This window comes from Nycticebus coucang, chromosome 13 (assembly GCF_027406575.1).
Source record: "Nycticebus coucang isolate mNycCou1 chromosome 13, mNycCou1.pri, whole genome shotgun sequence".
Classification (NCBI taxonomy): domain Eukaryota; kingdom Metazoa; phylum Chordata; class Mammalia; order Primates; family Lorisidae; genus Nycticebus; species Nycticebus coucang.
Window position 1 is genome coordinate 80,741,749 of NC_069792.1, and position 24,851 is coordinate 80,766,599.

General features: G+C 36.8%; 1 long non-coding RNA gene across 1 annotated transcript in view; it reads right to left on the reverse strand.

Moving 5' to 3' along the window:
* Window positions 1-2,944: 2,944 nt before the first annotated feature.
* LOC128563974 (uncharacterized) overlaps window positions 2,945-24,851 on the reverse strand; it is a 162,091-nt gene continuing 140,184 nt past the window's right edge. Inside the window, exon 4 of the long non-coding RNA XR_008373937.1 lies at window positions 2,945-3,100. This is a non-coding gene — a long non-coding RNA (uncharacterized LOC128563974). The remainder of the gene's footprint in view (window positions 3,101-24,851) is intronic.

Genomic DNA, 24,851 nt, shown 5'->3' on the forward strand with positions numbered 1-24,851 from the left:
TCTTCTATAGGTTAGCTGTTTGTTTCCTCTGACTTCCTTCAACTTTTTCCTTTCTCTTTGACTTTATGAAGTCTGAATATGACTTTCCTAGATATAGTTTTTTTTTGTTTGTTTATTTGACATTCATCCTCCTTGGTGTTTTCTAAGCTTCCTGAATATGTGGTTTGGTTTCCAATATTAATTTGAGGAAATTCTCAGTCACTACTGATTCAAATATTGTTCCTTTCTCTCTTTCTTCTCCTTCCAGTATACCCATTTTAGGTGTGTTACACCATTTGTAGTTGTCCCACAGTTTTTAGACTTTCTTTTTGCTGTTATGCTGTCGTTTTGTTTCTGTGTCTGTTCTCTTTGCCTTTTAGTTTTGGAAGTTTCTATTGATATATCCTCAAGCTCAGAGATTTTTTCCTTAGTTAAACCAAGTCAGTCTAATAGTGCAACTATCAAAGGCAGTCATCACTTACAACATTTTTGATCTTGAGCATTTTTTAAAAATTTAAAAATTTTTTTTCTTAGAATTTCTAGCTTCTCACATTGCACATCTCTTCTTGCATGCAGTTATTAGAGTACAATAGCATATTCATCATAGTTTCTAAAAATTTTAATCTGATAATTCCAGCATTGCTGCTATATCTGAGTCTATTTGTGATGCTTTAACTGTGTCTTCAAAGTGTATATTTTACCTTTTAGTATGTCTTCTAATTTTTTTTCTTGATAGCAGGACATGATGTATTAGGCAAAAGGAATTGCTCTAAATAGGCCTTTAGTGATGCTATGGTAGGTTAGTGGGTGGAGGAGGTGAAGCATTCTCCAGTCATATGATTTCATCTCAGTCTTTCAATGAGCCTGTGCCTCTGGCCTGTTAATTTAGACATGTAAGTGTTTCCTACATGTTTCTCAGGTCCCTACCACCCCTCATCCATTAAGTAAAATAGGAAGTCTAGTATGGGCTGGGGTTGGATATTTCCCTTCTCCAAGCTCAGTTAGGCTCTGATAAAAATCCCAGCAGATTAGACTCCGATTGAATAGTTTTCCTGAGGGTAGATCTTGTTAAGCAGAGGAGAAGCTTTGAGCAATTCAAAGTAGTTATTTTCCCCACTTCCCCTGCTGGAAGAATTAAAGGGGATTTTGTTTTGCTATTCACTAAAAAGTAAAGCTCACAAAAATGTGGGAACCCTCCCAGGACTGGGTCCCCTTGGAGTTTTTGATCTTTCGGCTGGTCACATACTGAGTTTCCTGCAATATGTCAATTACAATTGAAGTTTTCCTACCTCATTTGTTCCTGTGGTGGTTTCTACTCCAGCAAGTTGTGATTCTCCGTATTACCCTGTCTGTTTCTCCAATTTCAGGGACAGTGATTTTCCCTGTGACCTCACTTCTCCTGTATCTAAGAAGAGTTTTTTTTTTTTTTTTCAATCTCTTCAGCTTTTAAGTTGTTTGGGGGACAGATGGTGACTTCCAGGCTTCTTACATGCTGGAAACTGGCAAAAGTTTGCTTTTTATACCATCTATGCTAGAGTGAATGGTAGCCTAGAACACATCTTATGTGTCAGGTAGTCATTGAATCCTCAAAAGTGTCTTATGATATCGGTATACTATTATTCTACCTTTTACAAATGAGGACACTGAGAATGTTTACAAATAAGAAAGCTGAGACACAAAAAGTCTAGCAAACATTTCCAAGTATACATTGCTAGAGATTGGTAGAGACAATGTGGTTTTGGATACTTTGAGTTTAACCAATATACTCTACTGCTGACTTTGGAGAGTGAGTTTAGTAACTCTTAATTATAAGACAACACCTGCCAAGAAAATGTGTTGCATACTTCTGTGGAACATTTGTTGCATATTTTACTTCCAAAGAAGTCTTATTTGGCTTGATAGAGTGTAAAAGTTTCCAGTTATTTCACAATATGCTGACTTTATAAAAAGTAAATATTTCTCTGTCATTTTATAGTTTTATTTTTTCCCTTGTAGTTTTTTTTTTTTTTTACCTTATAGAAATCCAATAGAAGAGATGTCTTCTATATGAGGTATAAGAATCCCAGGGGTGTGCATAGGGCTATCCACTGAAGTATGGAAAAAATACTAGAACATTCATTTATTTTGACTCATATTTTTGTTTGATGTAGATGACTTAATGCCAATACCTTTTACACAGAAGAGCTAACATCTGATTTAATTGAATGATGCTTTTGTATAGCTTGAATGACAAAATGATGATTTATATCATTTTTTGTACCTTCCTTTACTAGTTCATGGTACCAGGCTCTCAGTGTTTTATTAAAAACTGCTACTTTTGGATTTTGCCTTTCTTTAATATCATTGTTTTAGTTTTTTTTTCTATTGTTGATATTGTTTCATAAATAATATATTATTTTTTATTATAGTAGTTCCCTCAGGTAATTTGTAAATTAATATTATACATATAGCAGAAGTGAATGCTCAAATTTTTTTTAACCAATGAATATAAATGTTCAAACAAGCTTGTAGACCACTGTTTTAAAGACCCTAGAATTTAGGTAACCACACTAAATGCTTAATTGCCATGAATCAATCTACACTGTCATAGGATGACTTAAGTTGCCTTCTCAAGATTGACTGGGTTTATTTACAGTAGCAAAGCTACCAGTATTTATTTGGGAGAAGTTCACCATAATAAAAAGTTTTGAGATTCTCTAACATAGCATATAATACATAATGAATTTTAAAAGAATATTGTTAGAAGGAAAGAAACAAGAGTGGAGGAAAATAAATATCTTTCCTTCCCATTGTAGGTTTTTAGGTGAGGACCCTATAACAAAAGACAGATTAACAAGAGAAAAGCATACATTTTAATTTAATATGTTAAGTTTTACACAACACAGGAACCTTCATAAATGAAGACCCAATGAAATTGGTAAACTTAATATATTTTTATGCTTAGATTTGATGAAGAGTAGAAAGAAGTGGAGAAATATAATTGGAGGGGAAAACATTATGATCATTTTAAATGAGATGGGGGTGGACTTACTTAGCAAGGCCTGTTTGTCCAGATTCTTCTCTGTGTTTCTGTGTCTTCAGCGGTGATGATATTCCTTTTCTCCAGACTTATGGAGGATATCTGTGGAATAAGGATATCATGAGAAGTGTGGGGGGGGAGGAGGTCAGAGTGAGCTTCTTGCTTCTGCTGTTTTCTCAAACGCCCAGGTTCAAGGGAGCATGTCCTTAACCTGGTTAGAGAGAGGAAAACAGAAAGGAAGAATGAAAAGGAGAGAAGGAAGGAAGAAAAAGGTGGAATGAAGAGAATAGGGAAGAAACAAAGGCAGGAAAAAATGGAGGAAATAAGGAAGGGAAAAGCTGAAATCTTTTTACACAGCATTTATCTTTAATACATCTTTAAGATTATAGACTGTGCACACAAGTCCTGATCTTTCCTCCATAATAAGGAAATTCTTGGTAAGAAACATAAACCATCCTTAGTTTTAGTATATTGGGGTGTTTATCCTGAATTGAATACATTTGGGGTTTGGTTGAAGTTGGGGAGAACACTTGCATATTGCTAAGGGTCAGACCTATAGCAAGAACTCAATAAATTTCTATTTGATTAATAAAAACACAGCTCATGTTTTTTATATGCTATGTTATAGAGTCTGTCCTTAAAGTTTTATGTATGTTACTTCCTTTTAGCTTCACAAAATTATTATTTAACAGGTCTTGTTTATAACCTCATTTTACCAATGAGAAAATAAACCAGAGAGATTAAGTATCTTGCCTAAGATCACACAGTTAAAGGAAGATGCAAGATTCAAACCCACATAATCTGACTTTAGACCTTGCACAACTCTTCCCTCTTTTACATTTAAAAATTTCTTTTGTCTTTTAAAGACACTTATGATTTTTATTTTAATAGACTTACCCTGGAATTGGCAAGATGGGGATAGGGGTGGGGTCCAACTATGCAAGAGTTCCCAGAATATTATGGAGAGATTAGTTAAAACAATTTTAAAAAGAGTGTAATAAGGACCATCATGGTAGTACATGCCTTGTGTTTGTTTAACAATTCAGTTTTCAAAGTACTCATATATATAATACTTTGGACACTTTACACTTAAATCTTCTCAGGTAAGTAGTATTTTCTCCTTTCTTACAAAGAAAGAATTTTTGATGTGCAAGCTTTTGCCACAGCACAAAGGTAGGACATGAATTTGGATCATCTGATTCCTGGTCCTATGCTCCTTAAATAATTTGTCCAAACTGATACTCTTTTGCAATGTACAATTTAAGCAGGTTTCAAAACTATGATAATAACTCCTTACATTTGTAGAAAGCCAGATTACCACGTGGGTTCCATATTACCTCTTGTTTATTGGTGATGCTTGAAATATTTGTGTTGTGAAGGATTCTGAGGCTGAAGCTTAGCTCTGTGGGAACGAGTATAGTGACTGATTAGTCATGTCTTCCAGAAACCAGCACATTTGCAGTGATGGAGGGACTGCCCAGAGCACATTTGCTGAATCTTGCTTGGAGATTTATGTTTTGGAAATTTCTGTCTTATATATTACATTTTCCAGATAGAGTTATCTCCTTGGAGCTCCTGACCTAGATCATTATTCATGCCATTATAATTTTTCTTTTACAAATAATTGTGTAAGTATCTAATGGTATTTTTACTACTCTTAATATTGAAGTTGGAGAACTCATATATTGGGGTCTCCCTTTAGCCTGACACAAATTCTGGTCCATATGTGGTAGAAGGACTCAGTAAATAGCTATTGAAAAATGTATGTATGGCTAAAACTAACTTTGTAAGTTAAGTATTATTATAAGAAGGCTGATTATTCTGTGAAAGCCATCTTGAGGGATGGGCAATACTTAGCACAGAGCTAATGAGCTTTTCCTCTGGGTGGTATCTTATTCCTAAATTGCAAATGCCTTAGTCAATGGCCATTGGGGCATTTCAAAGACATTAGTATTCTAGGTGGGGACAAAACATTTCTAAAATTGCTTCTAGAAGCTGACCTACTGTACTTTGTTTGGAATTAAACTCTGCGTCTGTCCTGTATTTCCTGCAAACTTCATCAGTTCCCTACAGACATGAAAAGAAATTGTTTCCACTGAGCTATCTTACTAGGAGACCTTTACTAAATGTGTCCTGAAGAAGAAATTATTCTTCACCCCTGGGGTCACATGGTAGCTAAAACAGACTTTTCCCTTTTCTTTTAATCTGTTCTACTACACTGACTCCTGTTTTGTGTGTTCTTAAAGGTATTGCCTTATTTACTTTGATGGGGTCTCAAATAATTGAATATAGCAGTGAGTTCTTTATTCCTTGACTCTTTTGGGTGTTTCTACTACCCTAAGGGGAAAGGTCCCCATCAGATAGCTTGGCTTTGAAATACTTGCTCCTTGAAACTACTTAAAAGTTATTGCTGTTAATGGGGCTGTGAAAAGTTGCCCATTTGACTAAAATATACAAAATAGGATGATAACAGGCTTGGCTTCCTAAATTATGAATAAGGGATTACCTTCTAAAAACACAAGAATGGGTCTGTCTTGTGGCTTGATTTTTTAGGTGATCATAGGGTTTTAATATGATTTTTTTTGAAATCCAAGGAATTATCTGTATATGAAGAATATAACACAAATAATAAACTGGAAATGATAAAGAAATAGTAGTGAAGAGAAAGAAGCAATTTTCTTAGAAGCAAATCTTTTCTTTTAATATGGAGATGATGTATTTCAGACCTCATAGTTAGCAAATATATCTCAATTATTTAATATGTGTGCATGTGCGCGTGCACACACACACACACACACACACACACACTTCCTAGGGAAATCTTCCCTAACAGGCCCTAGTAGTATATGATTTTTTGTCATCCTCATCCCTCCATTCCCACCCTCATCTACTCAAATCTGTTTGATGAAACACTCAAAAACCTTTTGGTCAACATAAGGATTTTATTTGAAAACCTATAAAATTCAAAGAAAAAATGCTTACTATCTTCCTGTTCTGCATACTTATCCATACCCAACAATTCCGTGGAGCTCAGGATTTTCCAAGCTTCTATGTTTAGTATGTTGTATGTGTAATGAATCATAGTGTCCACCTGTAAGTGTCATAAACAGATGGTATAAATATGCTTGCATAATGTGACTTAAAACACAGTTTTAGCTTGAGTTCAAACAATATTTGCAGTTCCAAGAAACCTGTGGCTTGCAACTTCAGGGCCAGTGGGAGGAGAATACCGGAAAACTGAAAGCCCAAGTTTGGACCACATGCATTGAAGGGGACTTGAAGGAAAGGAAATGGGGGCAGTGAAAGAAAATTCTCTTTTCCATGTTCTCTAGAAGCCAATTATTTTAAAGATGCCCAAGAAACCTGCCTTTGGAACCCACGGGTGTGGGTGGTTTCACACATGCTTTTCCCTCTTCTTGGAATGTTCTTCCCTCCTTCCCAATCTCCCACCCCTACCCTGCATCCATTTTCCCTGTCAACTGTCATCCTCCAGATCTCAGCCTTGCAGCGATTTCCTGTGTGAAGTCTTCCCAGCTTGCACAGTCCAAGGGAGAGTCCTGTGTTCTGTGTGCTCATGACACACTACTGTACCTCCCCCTTCCTTGCTCTAACCAGATTCCACTGTAATTGTGTTTTTAAACACATGTCCTTCTCACTATAGTGTGGATCCGCTGGGAAAGGTATTATGCCATTCATAACACTGACATATGCCCAGCATTGAACAAAGCATTTGGTATTTGGTAAGTATTGTTCTCTTGAATGCCTATTACAACATATAAACAATCAATAAAGCTAAACGGCTCAGTTATAATTTTAGTATGATGTCATCTGACTTTTTAAAGAGTGATAAGGATTAACTTTTGAAGGAAAAAAAAGTAAACAGGTGTATCATTGATTCTGGAAGGTTTCATTCATTCCTCAGTATTTCTCTTTCACAAGGGTTAGACCATGCATCTTCTCTCTGAAGTCCTGCCTGATTTCCCGGGCAGGCAGAAGCTTTCTCATCTATGATCACACAGGGCTCATTCATAGCCCGGCTTTATACTTTCTCTCCCTTTCATCCTGCCCCTCTAGGTCACTAGCTATTCAAGCTTGTGAAGTGGGTGTCTGGTTCTGCCTCATTCTACTTTTCCTAGGACCTAGCACATTACTTAGCATAGGGAAAGCACTCGCATTTGCTGAAATGATTGAAATGGTGGTGAGAAAAATAGAGCATCCATTCATTTAACCAACATTCAATAAATATTTATTGAGAGCTCAAATGTTTACCATGTACAGTTTTAGGTGCTTAGAATACATTAATAAAATATTCTCTATTCAAATAAACATTTTACAAGGCTTTACTTTTTCCAAAAACTAGAGAAATGCTTTCCAGGTTTCTTTTGTAACTATGGTTACCTAACAGATGTACACAGGTATCTAGTACAAGTTGCTAAATACCAGATGTTAAATTCTAAGATTATGATTAAGCGTCCAGTTTCGTAGTATCTCTGTGGTAGTTATGGATCAACCTACTCCCCCGTGAAGATGTACTCAATAAGGAAAAGATAAGAGACAGCTAAGTGAGCAAATAATTTCTATGTTTACCTAATGTTTCCATGGGCACCAATATCAGTGTGATTGGGATTAAAAGCATCCTAAAATATTCTGAAGGTTAAAAGTTTGGTAATCCTGAATCAGTTCCTAAAACTGTACTAAATGAAATTTTATTATTTAGAAAGTACCTAGTACTTCTTAACAAAAGGATCCCTTTTTATTACACTGTATTACATTTTTCTAAAAATGAATTCTATGTATGTTTGTTCTAAGTCAGAATCATTAAAAATACACATGGATGTCATGCTGTGTGATCTTTATCTTTCTAATGATGCTACTTTAGCTGAAGAGTGATTAAATAGGTAGGCCTTGCTCATTATGAGTCATGGTAACATTGTGGATGACACAGAGAATATAGCAATTAGTGTTAATTAATATTCACTGGTATACTTCATTTGTGAGGCAGAAAGCAAAATTTCAAGGAGCAAACTTCGATGTTAATTGGAAAACCAATAAACTTCTGAGAGAGAACATTTTATGCTATCAATTTCCCTCATTTTAGAAGCTGCTTCAATTTAGATCCATGGTTTAGGCCCCATTTATATTATGCTGTGAAAAGACAGATGGTGACTTTTTATTCTTCCAGCATGTGAAAAAGACATGTATCAAATTATTTCTAGATTTATATTAACATGATTTAACATTTCTTAAAGGGCTGCATAGCACTGCAGACTTTGTAAGCAGGTCTGCTCATTCATCAGAGAACTTTACTTCCTGCAGATGAGCTACAACAGCAATTATACTCAAGACAGGTATGCTCTCATGATGTTTAGGGGTAGGGAAGGCATGTCCTCTGTCATCGAAGCAACAATCACTGATAGAAATTATTCCTGCTGAAGCTAGTAGAGGCTGAAAGCCTTCCTCAGGAGGGAAATGGAATAGGCAGTGTTTATCCTGGATGACTGCATCTTGGGCAAAGGCTTTAGAGTCCCATACACTTACTGAGCAATACCACCTTTTATTCTTGGGAAGACCAATCCTAAATGGCACTGTGAAAAAGAACAATGTTCATGGATGGTCTACTATCTCTTTCTCGATTTATCAACTGTAACAAGAAGAAACAAGCCCAATTCTTATCATAAATATATGACTAGAATCAAATTCCAAAACCAATTTTAAACCTGGCTCTGTCATTCATCAGTGATATCGTGCGGAAATCATTTAACCTGCTTGAGACAATATGCTCCTTTGTACAATGAAGCCAATGACATATAATGGATAGGTTGACTGGTGAGGATCACGTAGGGTCATGCATGAGAAACAGCTCGGTCAAGGACACTTGTTAGGCAACATCATTACCACCCAAGAAGCTAACCTCCCGCAGAAACTGGCAAACTATTTCACGGTTAGCAGGTTAGTATCCTTCGCTCTAGCACTCATCTTCCTCTAATGCCAAAATTCCTCTGTGTCTCTCCAAGCAACATCCAAGTATAAGATCTTGATATTTTAGAGGAAAAATAAAAGCTGTAACTGTTAGGACTGTGATAGAACTAGCAAAAGTAAATTAAATCAGCTACATAAATTATGAAACAAGTCTGGATTCTATTTGTTCTGTGACAGTTTAAACACTGGACAGGTTTTTTGTGTTTTTTTTTTTTTTTTTAAGAGAGCAAATGAAAAACAAAGAGGATGAGCACCCTCTTTCAGAGAGGCCAACTGCTCTCATATTTAAGTATTTGTGCCTCTTAACTCATTTTTTCATTTCTTGATACATCTGTGGTGACTGAAACAGCAAAGATTTTTCAAAGGTGACATCATTAAAAAAAATGGAGACTTTACATCCTTCGTATTAACCTGGATGGAAGTGGAAGACATTATTCTTAGTAAAGCATCACAAGAATGGAGAAGCATGAATCCTATGTACTCAATTTTGATATGAGGACAATTAAGGTTATGGGGGGGGAGCAGAAAGAGGGATGGAGGGAGGGGTGTGGGGCCTTGGTGTGTGTCACACTTTATGGGGGGCAAGACATGATTGCAAGAGGGACTTTACCTAACAATTGCAATCAGTGTAACCTGGCTTATTGTACCCTCAATGAATCCCCAACAATAAAAAAAAAAAAAAAAGATAGGTGACATCTATGTTAGCTTTGTATAAAAACCATTTCAGTGCTAAGCAGAAGAAACTGCCCAAGGTGGAGAGGACAAAAGGAATAGCTAATCATTCCTGCCTCCTAAGGGCATTGGGAAAGGCCAGCCGTTTTTTTCACACCCACATCCAATCGCTGAGAAAATTCTGTTGACTCTTTCTTTCCAAATAGATCAAGAAAGTGACTGAGTGACCACTTCTCTTTATCTCCTTCTTCTCTACACTCAGGTAGGAAGGACAGTCACCTTTCACCTGGATTGTTGCAGTAGCCTCTTCACTTGTCCCCCACCCTGGTTGCCTCCCCAGAATGTTCTCCACTTAGCAGTCAGAGTAATCCTTTTACAATGTAAGTCAGATCATATCATTCTTCTGTTAAAAACCCTCCAGTGGCCCCCATCTCATTCAAAGTCAATGCTAAATCTTGAAAATGCTCACAAAGTCCTGCATACCCTGTTTCTCCTCCCTCTCTGACATCACTGTTAGTCCTTCCTTGGATCACTCTGGGCCCCTTGCTCTTCCTCTTACTCAACAGACTCCTCCTGCTTGAGGGCCTTTGATCTGGCCATTTACTCTCCTAAAAGCAGCTGCAGTCATCCCTGCTGTGTGCCAGATACACACAGGGTTTATACTTTCAATTGCTTCAAGCCTTTGCTTAAATATTACCTTCTCAATAAAGCTTACTCTGACCACTCACCTTAACATTACAAACTGTCCACCACTCCCTGCTTCCCAATCTTGCTTATCCTAATCTTTTTTTCCTATAGATCTTATCGTTATATAATCTTCCATAGAATCAATTTATTAATTATGCTTATTATTTATTTCCTAACTTCCACCCATTCCCCCATTATACATTAAAAGAATTCAAGTATTTACATGTCTATTTGGTTATGTATCCCATTTGTAGAATAATAAATGGATGATATCCCTTATCCAGATATTTTTGAGAGTGGTAATTTTAAGAGAAACCATAAAGTGAAGCACAGAGCCTGGCATGGAGCACATTTTAAATGGAAAGACTAGAAGTAGAAAGAGGGAGCAATCTGTAAAGAGAAATGATAATCAATAGAAGTAAAACTTAATTATAAAGATTTATTGTAACCTCTATTTTCCAAATACAAAACATATCAGCTATTCATCTTAGCTCTCTCTCTGTAAGTTCTTTGAAAGTTGGAAAATACTCCGCTTTTAATTTTTAGCTACATCGAGAGAGTTGGTAACAGTTCATGAGATAGAACAATGATGTTGTTTCTATTGGAATTTACATTTCATTCATGAAATGTTTCAGCCCCCAGCAAGGTGACTCATGCCTGTAATCCTAGCACTCTGGGACATCAAGGTGGGTGGATCACTTGGCTCAGGAGTTAGAGACCAGCCTGAGCAAGAGTGAGACCCTGTCCCCACTAAAAAATAGAAAATTGAGCATTGTGGCAGGTACAGTCCCATCTACTAGGGACAAAGGCTAAGGCAAGAGGATTGGTCCCTTGAGCCAAAGAGTTTGAGGTTGCTGTGAGCCATGATATCACCACACTCTACCCAGGATGACAGAGTAAGACACTATATCAAAATAAATAAATAAACAAATAAATAGATTTTTCAGCCAAAAGCAACATTTCATTCCATATTTATTTTTCATTCAACTTATTTGATGTTAATCTATCTGTCAAAGCTGCAATTGTATTTCATCATTTGAAGTCAGAGGAATAGTTTTTTAATAAGCAGAAGCACTTCTTTTTGTTATTGCTGTTTTGGTCTCAGAAGGGTGCATACGGCCCTGTCAACTAGCTGGCACTACTTTGCCAGGAACTGCAAATCAAAACCTAATATGCATGTATATTCCTTCTAGATGGTTTTATGCCACAGAAATATGTATTTATATCAATGTAGTAAGCCCTGAGAGGTAAAGATATTAAGTGATCATTGCTCTCAGTTTCTCAGCTTTCTGTTTCAAGAAAGAGCTTTGAACTTTGGGTTCCCATGCCTTGGTTGGGAAGGGGATGGCAGGGTACTTTTGACAAAAGACAAAGTTGATGAATACTCAGTTATTTCTAACTTATCCCTAGAATATTCTTTGAGAACTTTGGTCTTGCCTTTTATGAAGAAAGGCATTTAAGCATTAGGAAAAGTAGAAGTGAAATAAAATAGCAGAAAATGTTTTTTAAAAAATTATTTTTAGCACTTCCCTGGTGACTGGGGCAGATGAGATTTAAGTAGTTCTTTTAACGACTTAAGTGGGGTCCCTTCTAGGGCCTAAGTTTATGTTTATGTATGTTTATGTATTATGATCCCCTAAACCTCAACATACATTAAGTTACACTACTAATTCTTTTTTACAGCATCCTGCCCTTGACATTCACAGCACATATCTCACATATAACTAGACCATGAAATTATTTGTTTAATTTATTCCACTATAGTCCATAAGATTAAAGAAAAGAAGGAACTATATTTGCTTTATTCCCTGGTGTCTGACTAACGAACAAAGACTTCATGGAGCATTTTGGGATGCTGCACACTGATTGTCAAGGCCTAGCCCTATGGTAGAATCACCCCCAACACACATGCACACATACATATGGCCTCACATGCATGCACACGTGTACTCATGCATACACATACATGTAGGTGACACTGTGTGGCCACCTGCCTTTCATGACAGTTGGCAGAGGAGCCTTCATTAAACGTTCAGATGACATGAGACCTCGAGTCTTCTTATAGGACATACTAAAGACTGGATACATTTTTTTTCACTTTTGCCAGGAGCATGGAGGCCTCGGGGCAAGACATCTAATTTACAGAAAGAAAAAGACTGTGATAATCTTTGCTTCCAAGTTTTGTAGAATGAAAGGTATATCTGCTATCATAGTTCAAAAGGAAAATTGAAGACAAATTTAGGATTTAATCAATTCAGAGTTTTCACATGACCCTTTTATAAACTAGAAGAGGTGTGGCCAAGATAAAAGACATGTGATTCCCTCCACCCAGTCACAGTGCACTAGGAATTTACATGGATTACCATAACTAACAGAAAGATACTACTTTCTGTAAAACATTCATACAGTTCTGGGAACACTTATTTGCATCTACACAGTACCATTTTTCAGAGCTTGGTCTCCAGCTCAAATCTATAGTGTCTGCTCCTTCCAGAATGCTGAAATCGACTGCAAGGTCATGCGTTTGATCTTTGTTTTCCAAAGCGAAATGGAGAGAAAGTGATACTGAAGACTCTGGCAATTCAATCCACTGAGTGGAAAATCTGAAATGTTCCAGTCTTCAGCATTCGCTTTCAGACTTACCACAGAGATTATTTTTTAAAGCTTTAGCTGCTATTGCCTCTATTACATAATGCTTGGTGTTGCACTCTGCTAAGAATAAACAAGCGCCGAGGAACACCAGCATTGCAAAAGTGGATTCTGTGCTCTGTGGGTTCGTGGGAAACACTCTCTGTGGTTAATTCCCCCTGGGCTACCCATCCCTGTGGCCTTAGGTCAGGAACTTCTTACCTGAAACACAGTCCCTGGTGTTCTTCAGAGTGTAATGGCAGGGCAAGCTGTAGGGAACACTTTGGCCTCCAAAAGATGGACAGTGCGGACGCTGGGCACAGAATGACTAAGCAGGAGGCTTGACCACATCACAGTGTGGGATTTGAGGATTCCCTTTTGGGAACCTCCTGTTCTTGAGAAAGGAGAAGATACGATGTGAATGGCTTTGGTGTTTTGCTTAGCATTGATTGCAAACCGTATCAGTGTAAGTTCCCTCTGTATATGCAGCAGATGTGGCCCAGTTCAACCTTGACAGACTGGCAATTTTAGAAAATATCAAGACTGTCCTGGCTCCCTTGAAATCCAGGCTTATTGAGAGCACAGTTTATGATCATCCCTCATCTCTATGCTCTCTCCGTAACACAGCAATATAGTTCCTATATTATGTGACGTCAACAACTTGCTTGGATTGCTCAGACTTCCCCATCGCCAAAGTTATCAAACTCTTTTTAGTCCTTCTTCCACTTAATCTTTTTTTTTAAGTATTTGATGTGATTGACTAGTTTCTACTTGAAACTTTCTCCTCCCTTAACAAGAACCTGGTTTAACATTTTCTTAGTTCTCTTCATGATAACTCCATTTTTTATTGAATGAGTATTCTGTATCACGATGGAATACAAACAGTAGAAGTCATAACTTGTCCTTTGATGAGTAATTTCTACTGTACTGGGTATTGCCCAAGGGTATTTTATTTTGGGAAGCTATACAGAAAAGTGTTTAAAACCATGGCTATTAAGACCAATCTGTCTGGGCTCTAACACTAGCTCTGCCTTTTGGAGACTATTAAGGATAGGGTTCTCAGACAGCAGAATCTGAAATGGAGATTAATTTTTAGGATGTCTATTAAGGAGTGCTATTGAAATCAACACCTGCAGGGATTAGAGGAGGAAGCAGCTTTGGGCAAAAACAGCAGTTGGCTATGTGTGATCTCAACAAAGGCAATTCCATGGGAATGTCTAAAGCTGGAAAAGGTGAGGCTAGGGAAAGGAGGCTGTAACTTTGCAAACTTGCATCTACCAATCTTTGGCTGTAGGCTGCCCCCGAGAGGGTGGTATTACTTTGTGCAATGTAGCTCTCCTCCCTTAATGAGGCCGAGAGCCAAGGGTTGGCAGACAGCAGCACTGCCAGCCATCAGGGGAAATTGTGATGATCCTGAAGAAAATCTGGAGACAGCTTCATAGCTTCTTATGTCTTGGAATGGAATCTTTTTTATGACTAGGACAATTATTTAATCTTTCTTAAATAATTGGTTTACTTTCTGCAGCTGTAAAATAGAAATAATAATAATATATTCCACATGGGCTGGTTGAAATTAGTTAATTTTTACTGGTCACATAGTAAATGCCCAGTAAAATCAGTCAATGTTTTATTCCTTAGCCATTCTAGCAAAACTAAGCTGGTGCCTCAGAGCAAATGTCAACAAATTGACAAACTGTAACCTTAGACACATCTTAGATTCATGCCATGTTCAATTCACAAGTTCCATTGATCCCTTTGAATTTTTTTCTTATGAATAACCTCAATGATGAGGCTTGAGATCAAATTTTCAATGATGCATTCATAGGTCAGATCCTCATATATGAAGTTGAATGATTAAGTTTACAAGAAAGAGTGCTCTATACCCCATAGCTGAATGTCATGGTGGTCATACTTCCAAGTATTCCCCTTGGAAAGCTATGCCCTGACACCAGTGCCTACTTCACTCTTCAAAACAATTTTGGAACTTTTTTATGGAATGGCTATCAGAGCTGTCATCATATGAAGTCTGACAATTACGTTCATGAACTCATCCTGAAGAAAAGTGCTTGGAAGGGTGGATTAGGGGCTGTCCTTGGTGTGTAGCTTCCTAAGGGGAGCATGTCAAAGGTAACCATAGTGATGTCCAGCAATGAGGTGTGTAGCACTTTTTCTAGCATCAGATACACTGTTGTCTGGATCTGGATTATGTCTTTTTATTTTTTTCTTTCTCCCATCCAAGTAATCTTTTGTAAACAGTTAGTGATCTTTTCTACAAATTCAAATTCAATTATTGGTTTCCTTAAAAATCCCATTGCTGATAAGACGAAGTGTATGTGTCTTAGCAGAAAGATAACCGCTCTGTCTCTTGCCACTCCGTTTATGTAGCTACTTCTCCAATAGCAGCTAATTACTTTGAACTCATTTTATAAGGCTTCTGCACTTGTCTGGGACCTTGGCTGATTGTTCTGTGAGTTTATCTTGTCTCTACAACAAAAATCCCTTCTACAAAGCCTTCTGGGATTCTCATCTATACACATGCACCAGTACACTCAGATATTTGACTTTGTGCCCATAGAAAAAATTATTCTCTTTCTCTTTGATGTTACTCTCCTTCCCCTGCTCATATCTTGATTAAAGCACTTAGCATATTGTATTATAATGTGGTTTGTTGAACTCTGGAATCAGACAATTCTAGGTTTAAATTGAATCTCAGGTCTTATTTATGTAGGGTCCTTGGATTAACTGCACCCTTAATTTTCTCAGCTTACTTTGCAGGGTCTGTGTCAGGATTAAATGAAAGATGTATTAAAAAATACACACACAAAAAAAAAAGAAAGAAAAAAACACACAAAAACAAACAAAAAAAACAACAACACACACACACAAAAAAAATACACAAATCACGTACTCTGTTCTGAGTAGAGAGGAGTGTTACTGTATTCATCTGCTTGTCTCCCCACTTAGTGAAGCCTCCTCCAGAGTAGGAGGCTTGTCTTATACATCTTTGTTTCTTGACATCTAGGAGAGTGTCTGGCATATTAAATGAATAACTGTTAGGTAAATGGCAAAGGAAAGGTTTGATACATATCATACATCATATTGAAGTTGTACAGGAGTGTAAAGGACAGACATTTGGAAAAAGTGAAATGTCAAGTGTAAAAGACACAGAAACTTAAGGAGTTATCTGTATTCTAAAACGAGAATGCTTCCTAATCTAAGTAAAAGCTTTTTGAAGGTTCATTAATATTTGCTCATGTCATTTCAGGGAAGTAAACATTATTTTCCCCTATGGATAAGACTAAAAATCACAATGGCTAGTTAATGGTAGTGAAGTATTTGCTTGTTCATTCATTCATTCATTCATTTAATAATTATTCATACACATCTACTAAATGCTAACCATGCTAGGTGGAAGCAATGTGAAGATGAACAAAGCCAAATGTGGCTGTAGCCTACACAAAACTCCATCAAATTAAGGATGTGACTGACAGCAAATGATTGTTAGAGCAATGACAGTCAGTGTGGTAAGGCCTCTTACAGAGAACGTGCAGGATGCTATAGTAACATGTAGTGGAGGCACCCAACTAGTTGAAGGGAGTGAAAGGAGGTGAGAATATTGTGGCATAGTGGCATAGGGTTCCCACAGGGCTTTCTAATCTGCATGAAGCCTTTAAACTTCATGCAAGGGTAATATGTAGGTTTAAGCCAAAGAAAATAAACAGTATGGAAGTAATACCATCAGATGTCCATTTTTCCAAGATTTCTCTGACTTCCAACAGAGATTGGATTAACAAGGCAAAAGCTAAAGCAAGAGAAATTACCTGGGAGACAACTGGCAACCTGAGCAATTATGAACCCAGTCTCCAAATCTGCATCTCTATTCACCATTGTTTTGTCTTACAACGCATGAGAATTGTACTATTGTAATGATAAGGAGTCAGGACCATAAGTATTATGACAAAAAGGACCACATGATTACACACATACAGAGAGAGAGAAAAGAAACCTATAGAACTCATCTGGCCCATCACTTTCACCTTTAGATGGAAAAGTCTGGCCTCACAAAGGTAGGTATCCCACCTAAGCCCCACTCAATGGGTCTGATTCTTGTGCTTTGGGTTATACATGTCCCGAGGGCAAACAAAATGAAAGAGTGGGCATGCTCTGTACTTCCAAGAAACCGTTAATCTAGTGAAGAAAACAAATAGTTCTACCTAGAGAGACTTGAAGCCAAGGATAGAAAACGAACGTAAGGCTAATTAGGTTTCTACTGCTCTAAGTATTCTCTAGGCCCTTGTTAATTGAGGGGAAAGATTTGTGCTACCTCAACTTCAAACAAACCTGTATAAATCCATGGTGGGTGATGGAGTTTGACTGAGAAGTCTACTCATATTATGTCTAAAAAAAATTCTAAGGTTTTCTCCACAGGAATATGTATGGTTTGCCAGAACAGAAATGGAGCAGAAAAATATCCCTATTCATCCTCACTTAGCCTCTCTCTGTATGATCCTGATCACATGCAGATGATTGGTTGTTTGGTGCCACCACAAATATTCCTCCTTGTCACAATGCAGATTATGGATCATGAAAATTATGACAGAGTAAGCCATGGTTGGATACTGTGGAAATATCTTAACTGTGGTCATCATTTATAACAAGATTTTAAAGAATATCATGGATATAAAATAGTTATTAAGCATGATTTTTTTGTTGCATGTTTTTACTGCAATAAAAATGTATTTTTAAATCATAGGTGATTTTTAATATTTAATAATGTATAATTAATAATTCAATATGTATATAAGATAACTTAAGTATTTCCAAATTAAAAAATATGTATTGTAGACCACCTTGTGAAATGTTTTAGTCATTTGCAGTGGTTTGCTTTGAAGTTTGAATCCTGGATTTACAACTGACCAACAGCTTGAATATGAACAGGTTTCATATCTACTGTGTGACTCAGAGTCCACCCCTAAAATAGAGGTAATAATAGTGGTCACCTGACAGGGATTATTGGGAGGATTAAATGAGTCCATACATGCTCTGAGCTCAGAATAACATAAACAGCACTTTTTATTATCTTACTGTTTTACTGTAAGATACTGTTTTACTGTAAGATACTGTTTTACTGTATCTTACTGTTTTGAAACTCTTACGATACTGTGGTCCCATCCATTAATACATTCTTTTTTTAATATTTTATTTTATTTTTATTATTAAATCATAGCTGTGTACATTAATATGATCATGGGGCACCATACACTGGTTTTATAGACAGTTTGACACATTTTCATCACACTGGTTAACAGAGCCTTCCTGGCATTTTCTTAGTTATTGTGTTAAGACATTTATATTCTACATTTACTAAGTTTCACATGTACCCTTGTAAGATGCACCATAAGTGTAATCCTGCCAATCACCCTCCCTCTGCCCATCCTTCCCCCTCTCTCCTCTCCCTCTCCCCTTTCCCCATATTTTTAGGTTATAACTGGGTTATACCCTGTTTCCCCGAAAATAAGACATCCTCCAAAAATAAGACCTACTTACAGGAAAGATAAGACGTCCCCTGAAAATAAGACCTAGCGCATCTTTGGGAGCACACCGTAAAATAAGACACTGTCTTATTTTCGGGAAAACAGGGTAGCTTTCATGTGAAAGCCAAAAAATAGTTTCATAGTAGGGCTGAGTACATTGGATACTTTTTCTTCTATTCTTGAGATACTTTACTTAGAAGAATATGTTCTAGCTCCATCCATGTAAACATAAAATAGGTAAAGTCTCCATCTTTCTTTAAGGCTACATAATATTCCATGGTGTACATACACCACAATTTATTAATCCATTCGTGGATCGATGGGCACTTGGGCTTTTTCCATGACTTAGCAATTATGAATTGGGCTGCAATAAACATTCTGGTACAAATATCTTTGTTATAATGTGATTTTTGATCTTCTGGGTATATACCTAGTAGAGGAATTATAGGATTGAATGGCAAATCTATTTTTAGATCTCTAAGTGTTCTCCATATCTCTTTCCAAAAGGAATGTATTAATTTGCATTCCCACCAGCAGTGTAGAAGTGTTCCCTTTTCTCTACATCCACGCCAACATCTCTGGTTTTGGGATTTTGTGATATGGGCTAATCTTACCGGAGTTAGATGATATATCAAAGTAGTTTTGATTTGCATTTCTCTGATGATTAAAGATGATGAGCATTTTTTCATATGTCTGTAGGCCATGCACCTGTCTTCTTCAGAGAAGTTTCTCTTCAAGTCCCTTGCCCAGCCTGCTATGGGATCACTTGTTCTTTTCTTGCTTATACGTTTGAGTTCTCTGTGGATTCTGGTTATTAAACCTTTGTCAGAGACATAATCTGCAAATATCTTCTCCTATTATTAGGGCTGTTTGCTTGCTTTGCTTACTGTGTTATATAGATTACCTTGTGATTCAGGCAGGTGCAAACCCCTGGAGTATCTGCTCACTGGAGGCAACTGGGTCACAGCCCTGCGGGGCTATCAGTGACTGGGTGTGACAGAGGTGCAAAGTGGGGAAGGAGGCATCAACTTTCCCAGACTAATCTATTTGCTGGATGGGTCTTCCTGACTTCACAGAGCGCCAGAGCAAGTCATATCTGAGTTGTCACCACACCTCTGCGATCCAGTTGCCAGAGACCTTTTAAACACTCCCACCTGAGCATTAATACTTTTCTATAAAGCTATGAAAATGACAAGGCATGCCTGTGGGATTGTCTATATTTTATATTAAAGGCAATTATTACTCTACCCCTCACCTACAGTTCTGAGTTATTATATGTAAAAGTACTTAATAATTATCCATTCTGGAGGGATAGAACTTATCAGAGAATACCAACATCACACTCTGTTGGGCTTTAGTCATCCCAGATGGAAACTATATCTAAAGGTGCAATGCAATCCTTGGAAGAAAAGATGAAGAGTGGTGCCAGTGTCACATTGTGTTTCAAACCAGATTAAAGGTCTCTGGAGTCATGGTCTATGCACCCTACTTCATGGGTACAAAAATCCATTCGTTCACCAAGGATGCATGGAGCTTCCTCCAAAGTTCCATCTCTGAAGTATAATAGGCTAAACGAAATATCAAGTGGAAATGAATGATTAACAGTCACAAGAATCTGGAAGGTTTCCATTCATTAAAACAAATCTGTTGAGTAAACACTACCTGTCAATTGTTAGCAAAGATATGAAGGTACCAACAAGATTAACACGCCAAGAAAATTCCAATTAGTAGAGAAAAAAGGCAGCTAAAAAATTCACAATGGAGTATGATAACAGAAGTGAACAGATTCCAGGATAATACAATGAGGGGAATGAGAACAGGGGGATGCTGGACACAGAGAAAGACACTGAGTCTTGAAGGACAATGAAGGTTGATCACAAGACAAGATTGTGTCATAGAAAGATAATTTTATTTCTGACTTAATAAATCAGTCCTTAACTTGTAATTCTGAGGACTGGCAAGGAACTTGCAGTTGAAAGTAAACAGGGTGAAAGGCAAGAACATTTCCAGAGTGCCCTCCTAGTGCCCTCTATCTTATTGCAAACGTTATCTTGGTTATCCAGAATTATTTTTTCTTGATCATGTTAGAAGTTAATTCAGCTAAAAGATAAATAGAAAAAAATTATGTATAGATTTTTATTGTCTTACTTGGACTTAATTCAACTTGTAATGAAAATTGAACATCCATAGAAGTAAAAATGCAAATTTTAAAGCCCATATATGTCACATCTTAGAGAATGAGACTCTGATTGGGAAAGCATTATGTTTATAAGGATGATAACTAATATTAGTTTGACACTGTGTACAAGGCGTTGTCCTTGGCTCTTCACAGGTGTTATTTTATTTAAGCCTTTCAACAAACCTATGAGGCAAATACCATATTCTCCCCATTTTACACATGGTAAAACTGAGGCTTAAAGTTTGATCACCCACTGTTAAGAGATTAGGTAGGATTCAATATTAGGGGTTCCTATTTTGCAGAAAGGACAGAGGATTGGAAATCCATGAATCTAGTTAGACTCCTAATGTAGCTATTTGTTGGTAAGTCAATAGGTAGGTGCATTGGCCTTCTCTATAAAATATATAACTGAGGGATGGGTTGCCAGGGTAGGAATAACTGGAGAGGATGAAATTGAAGACTTTTGTAGCCCCCTCAAGCTTTGACTTTCTGTGGGTTGGGCCGCGCATGTTGAAGTCTTCATTCTCATTGTGACTCTGAGTGCAAAAAGATGTGGTGACTGATCCATGCAATGTACTGAGAGGACAGATACATGACCAAAATAAATACCAAGCAAAATGGTCATTAGCTTGGTTCAATATGGTCGTTGGCTTGGTTCATACATTTATTATAAGCCCTCTCCAAGTTCTACAGGTCATGGGTTTCTACTCAGCCTAAGGAATTATTTACATTATTGTCCCTACCTTTATAAAAAAAAAGTAGCAAGCTCAGTTTCTCTGAAGAAGGAAAATTTTGTTCTCCCATAAACAAAGGTCTTCCTGGCCATTGTGTTTTAAAACAATTCAGAAAAGGGCTTTTTGTGAAGTGTTCTCTTGAGTTCTGTCATCACTCTTTTACCCTGCAGTTATGATGCCCAAATATAGCAGAATGAAAGCCCTTCTAAGTAGAGATTTGGAAAGGAAAAACCCACACAGGTCTTTTCAAGCCATAGATGGTAATGGGGAAGGCGCAGGGTGAAGCTATCAGCCCTATCTAGCTTCAGTTTTTACATTGGCCTTTTTACTGCTGGTTCATTTTGGCAACAAGCAGTTTTACTGAGGCTTTTTAGTAATCCATTTTCTTTGGAGATTAAAAAAAAAAAGGGTGTCTACTCTGATCATTTAAAATTCTTTAATGTTGGCCCTACCCTCGGGATTTAGAGCAAAAAAGACATGTTTGAAGTCAGAACACTGGTTATGATACGCTGACTAGCTTTGTGATTCTGTATAACATTCTTGAACCTCCATTTCCCATCCATAAAATGGGAATCAAACTCCTTCTTTCATGAGTTTGTCATGAAGTTTAAAGTCAATAGTGTATGTAAAATGCTCAGTTCAGTGCCTGCCTGAAGTTTAAGAAAAGGGAACTAATCACATAGTTAAAAAGTAACAAAGACTAGTATTCTCAGTTAAAAGAAATAATACTCACTGTGTACTATTCCTTGTTGATTGGGCAAGACCATTTATAAAACTCTTTCTTAGTCTTCAGATATTTAGCTTCTTTGCGGCACCCATAAGTAACAATAGCAACAGATGCTGTGTCAATAAACAAACAGAATAGAAAATAATTGACATAATATGCTTGTGCCCTTGGAATTCTCTATTAGAAATTACAAAACTTAGGGCTTAAATTATTCTAGAAGGAAAATTGAACTCAGAGTGGCTTTATATGTGCATCAGCCATTATTTTATGTATTTTCAGGAATATCTGCTATCTGTGGTTGTTTGTGATTATTTGGGAAAAACAGACATAGGAGGAAGAAATGTGAGACTTTGCTGGCTCATAAGATAATGCCTGAGGTATGAACAGCACATTAATATACTTTGCACAAAGATGGCTGACCCAGCTGAGCTCCGATATCAAACCTATCTGTACACACCAAGCTGTTAATTTTCAGTAAAAAAAACCTTGGGAGGATGGCAATAAATTCTGGTAAAAGAAAATAATAGTGTACAGATCCCTGCTTAGAAATCTTTGATGTCTACAGAAAAAAACCCTTCCTGAAAAGACAATTATTTTCTTCTTTGGCTCATCTTTGAACATAGCCCCAAAGAAGTCATTTTACATCTAAAGATCACCACAGAGTTCAGAGAGGGTAGGAGGGGCCTTCCTTTAAACTCTTGGTAAACCATTTGCATTTTCCAAAAGTTAGTTGACAATTACATGGTTTGGGGACTTCCAGTTATAATTGTAATGTAAAAATAATAAGAAACAAGCAGAGGTTATGTTAACAGGCCCCTGGTGGCTGTCAAGGATGTGTGGTTCAGCTTTTGAAGTCAGTTTCAATAGATTTTCATGTGAAATAATGTAATAAAATGCTCCCATTCCAGGTTTCATAAGCGATATTGTTAAATGTACTGATGCCGTTTCTTATGAATTTGTTTTAGGAAATTATTTTACTTCCTCTGAATAACTACTATTTCGGAAATCAGACCTCCTCTGTTAGACTAAATGAAACAGAAAGTTGTGATGACATTTCTTTTTGTTTCTACTTTTATATATGACAAAATTAATTTCAGCACCCGGTTTTTAAAAAATAAAATAGACACAGAAAGCTGAAAGAAGGAGAAGTAACCACCTCCTTTCTCTAGCTTTTCTCCCCAAAGTTATCACTTTCAAAAATTTTTTTTCTATATATCTAGAAAACAAGGAAACAAAAATAAAAACAAATTTTATGCATAGGTATATATATATATATATATATATTTAGTTCGTTTTATACAAACAGTTAAAGGATGTACTGTTGAGTACTTTGATTTTTTACGTGATGTACCTTGGAGACTTTTTAATATTATTATGTACAGATCTGCTATGTACATTTTAGCATCTGCATACCTTCTGCTATTTAGATGTACCATAATGTTACCATAATCTAACCAGTTATCTCTATGTCTTGTTATTATATATTTGTAATGAACAGTGTAAATTATTTCGTGCAATTGCTGAATAAAATGGTAGGTACGTTTAAAATTTTAACTTATATGTTAAGTTCTAAGAGTATGTGAGCGTGCTTATTTTAGGCAAATATTCTATTGTCTCTGCGTGTTCTCCTTTACAACTGGATAAGGGTGTGGAACTTAACAAGGCTGGCAGAATAGGTAAATTAAGGATAAAAACTTGGGATACAATAAAATGTTCTTTTATACAGGGTCCCAACAGGGAACAGAAGATGCACTCAAATTAAGGTTATTTATGAAAGAGTCATTTACAAAGATGTAGGTAGAGATAGGAGAAATCCATGAGATAGTGCAATAACGTGGAGCTAGTAAATTGTGGCTAAATTGTTACCATCCCTAAGCTCTGATGGAGAGAGGAGGGGGCAGATGTTGACCCTCCAGAGGAGGCATAGAGAGAAGCTCACCTGGAAAGAAGCAGCAGTCTTAGATGGAGGCCCAGGCATGTATGGGGGGCCCTTTTTCTCAATGTCCTTGGAACTTCCTGTGGGTTAAACCAGGCAGAAGCCAGAAGATATGCCCTCTGATGGAGATTCCTATCAGTCAACTTCACAAGGCAAAGAGAAGAGTTAAAAAGTGTAAAGAATAGATCTGAAGGGTCAAAGACTTCAGATGATCCCAACCAGACATCATTTCTACCATCACTTTGATTTTAGGAATGGCCCACTCCAAACCAGATAAAGATCCTGGCAAAATCTTTGTCTCTGAGAGCAAAGTCTGTAATTTCTTTTGGTAAAATAGTTATTTTCTCCATTACCTAATATTCTATTTTGTCTTTTTGAGGGGAAAGACCATGTATAACTTAACTTATCACACTTTCCACATAACCTAGAACAGTGCCTGACACAAATGAATTTCTTAATTCATATGTATTAACAAATAAATGAATATATGTATAAATAAATAAATATATGCATTTATTTATAGAGATAAATAAAAGTATATGGCAAATAAGTATCTCAGCTTGATATTTTATATTGCTATTTAAACCTATTTATTCACCGTGAACAAATTATTCAGTGCTGTTGCTATGACACAAATCATGGGAAATTTCCTTCCAGAGAGTGGCTGCTTCTAATGTTTTTATGAGATCTCAACCCCAAGAGATCTAAAGACAGACATAGCTGTGCTCTTTTATTGGACTCTCCCATATGGTGAATTCCAGGTATTTGGGTTTTACC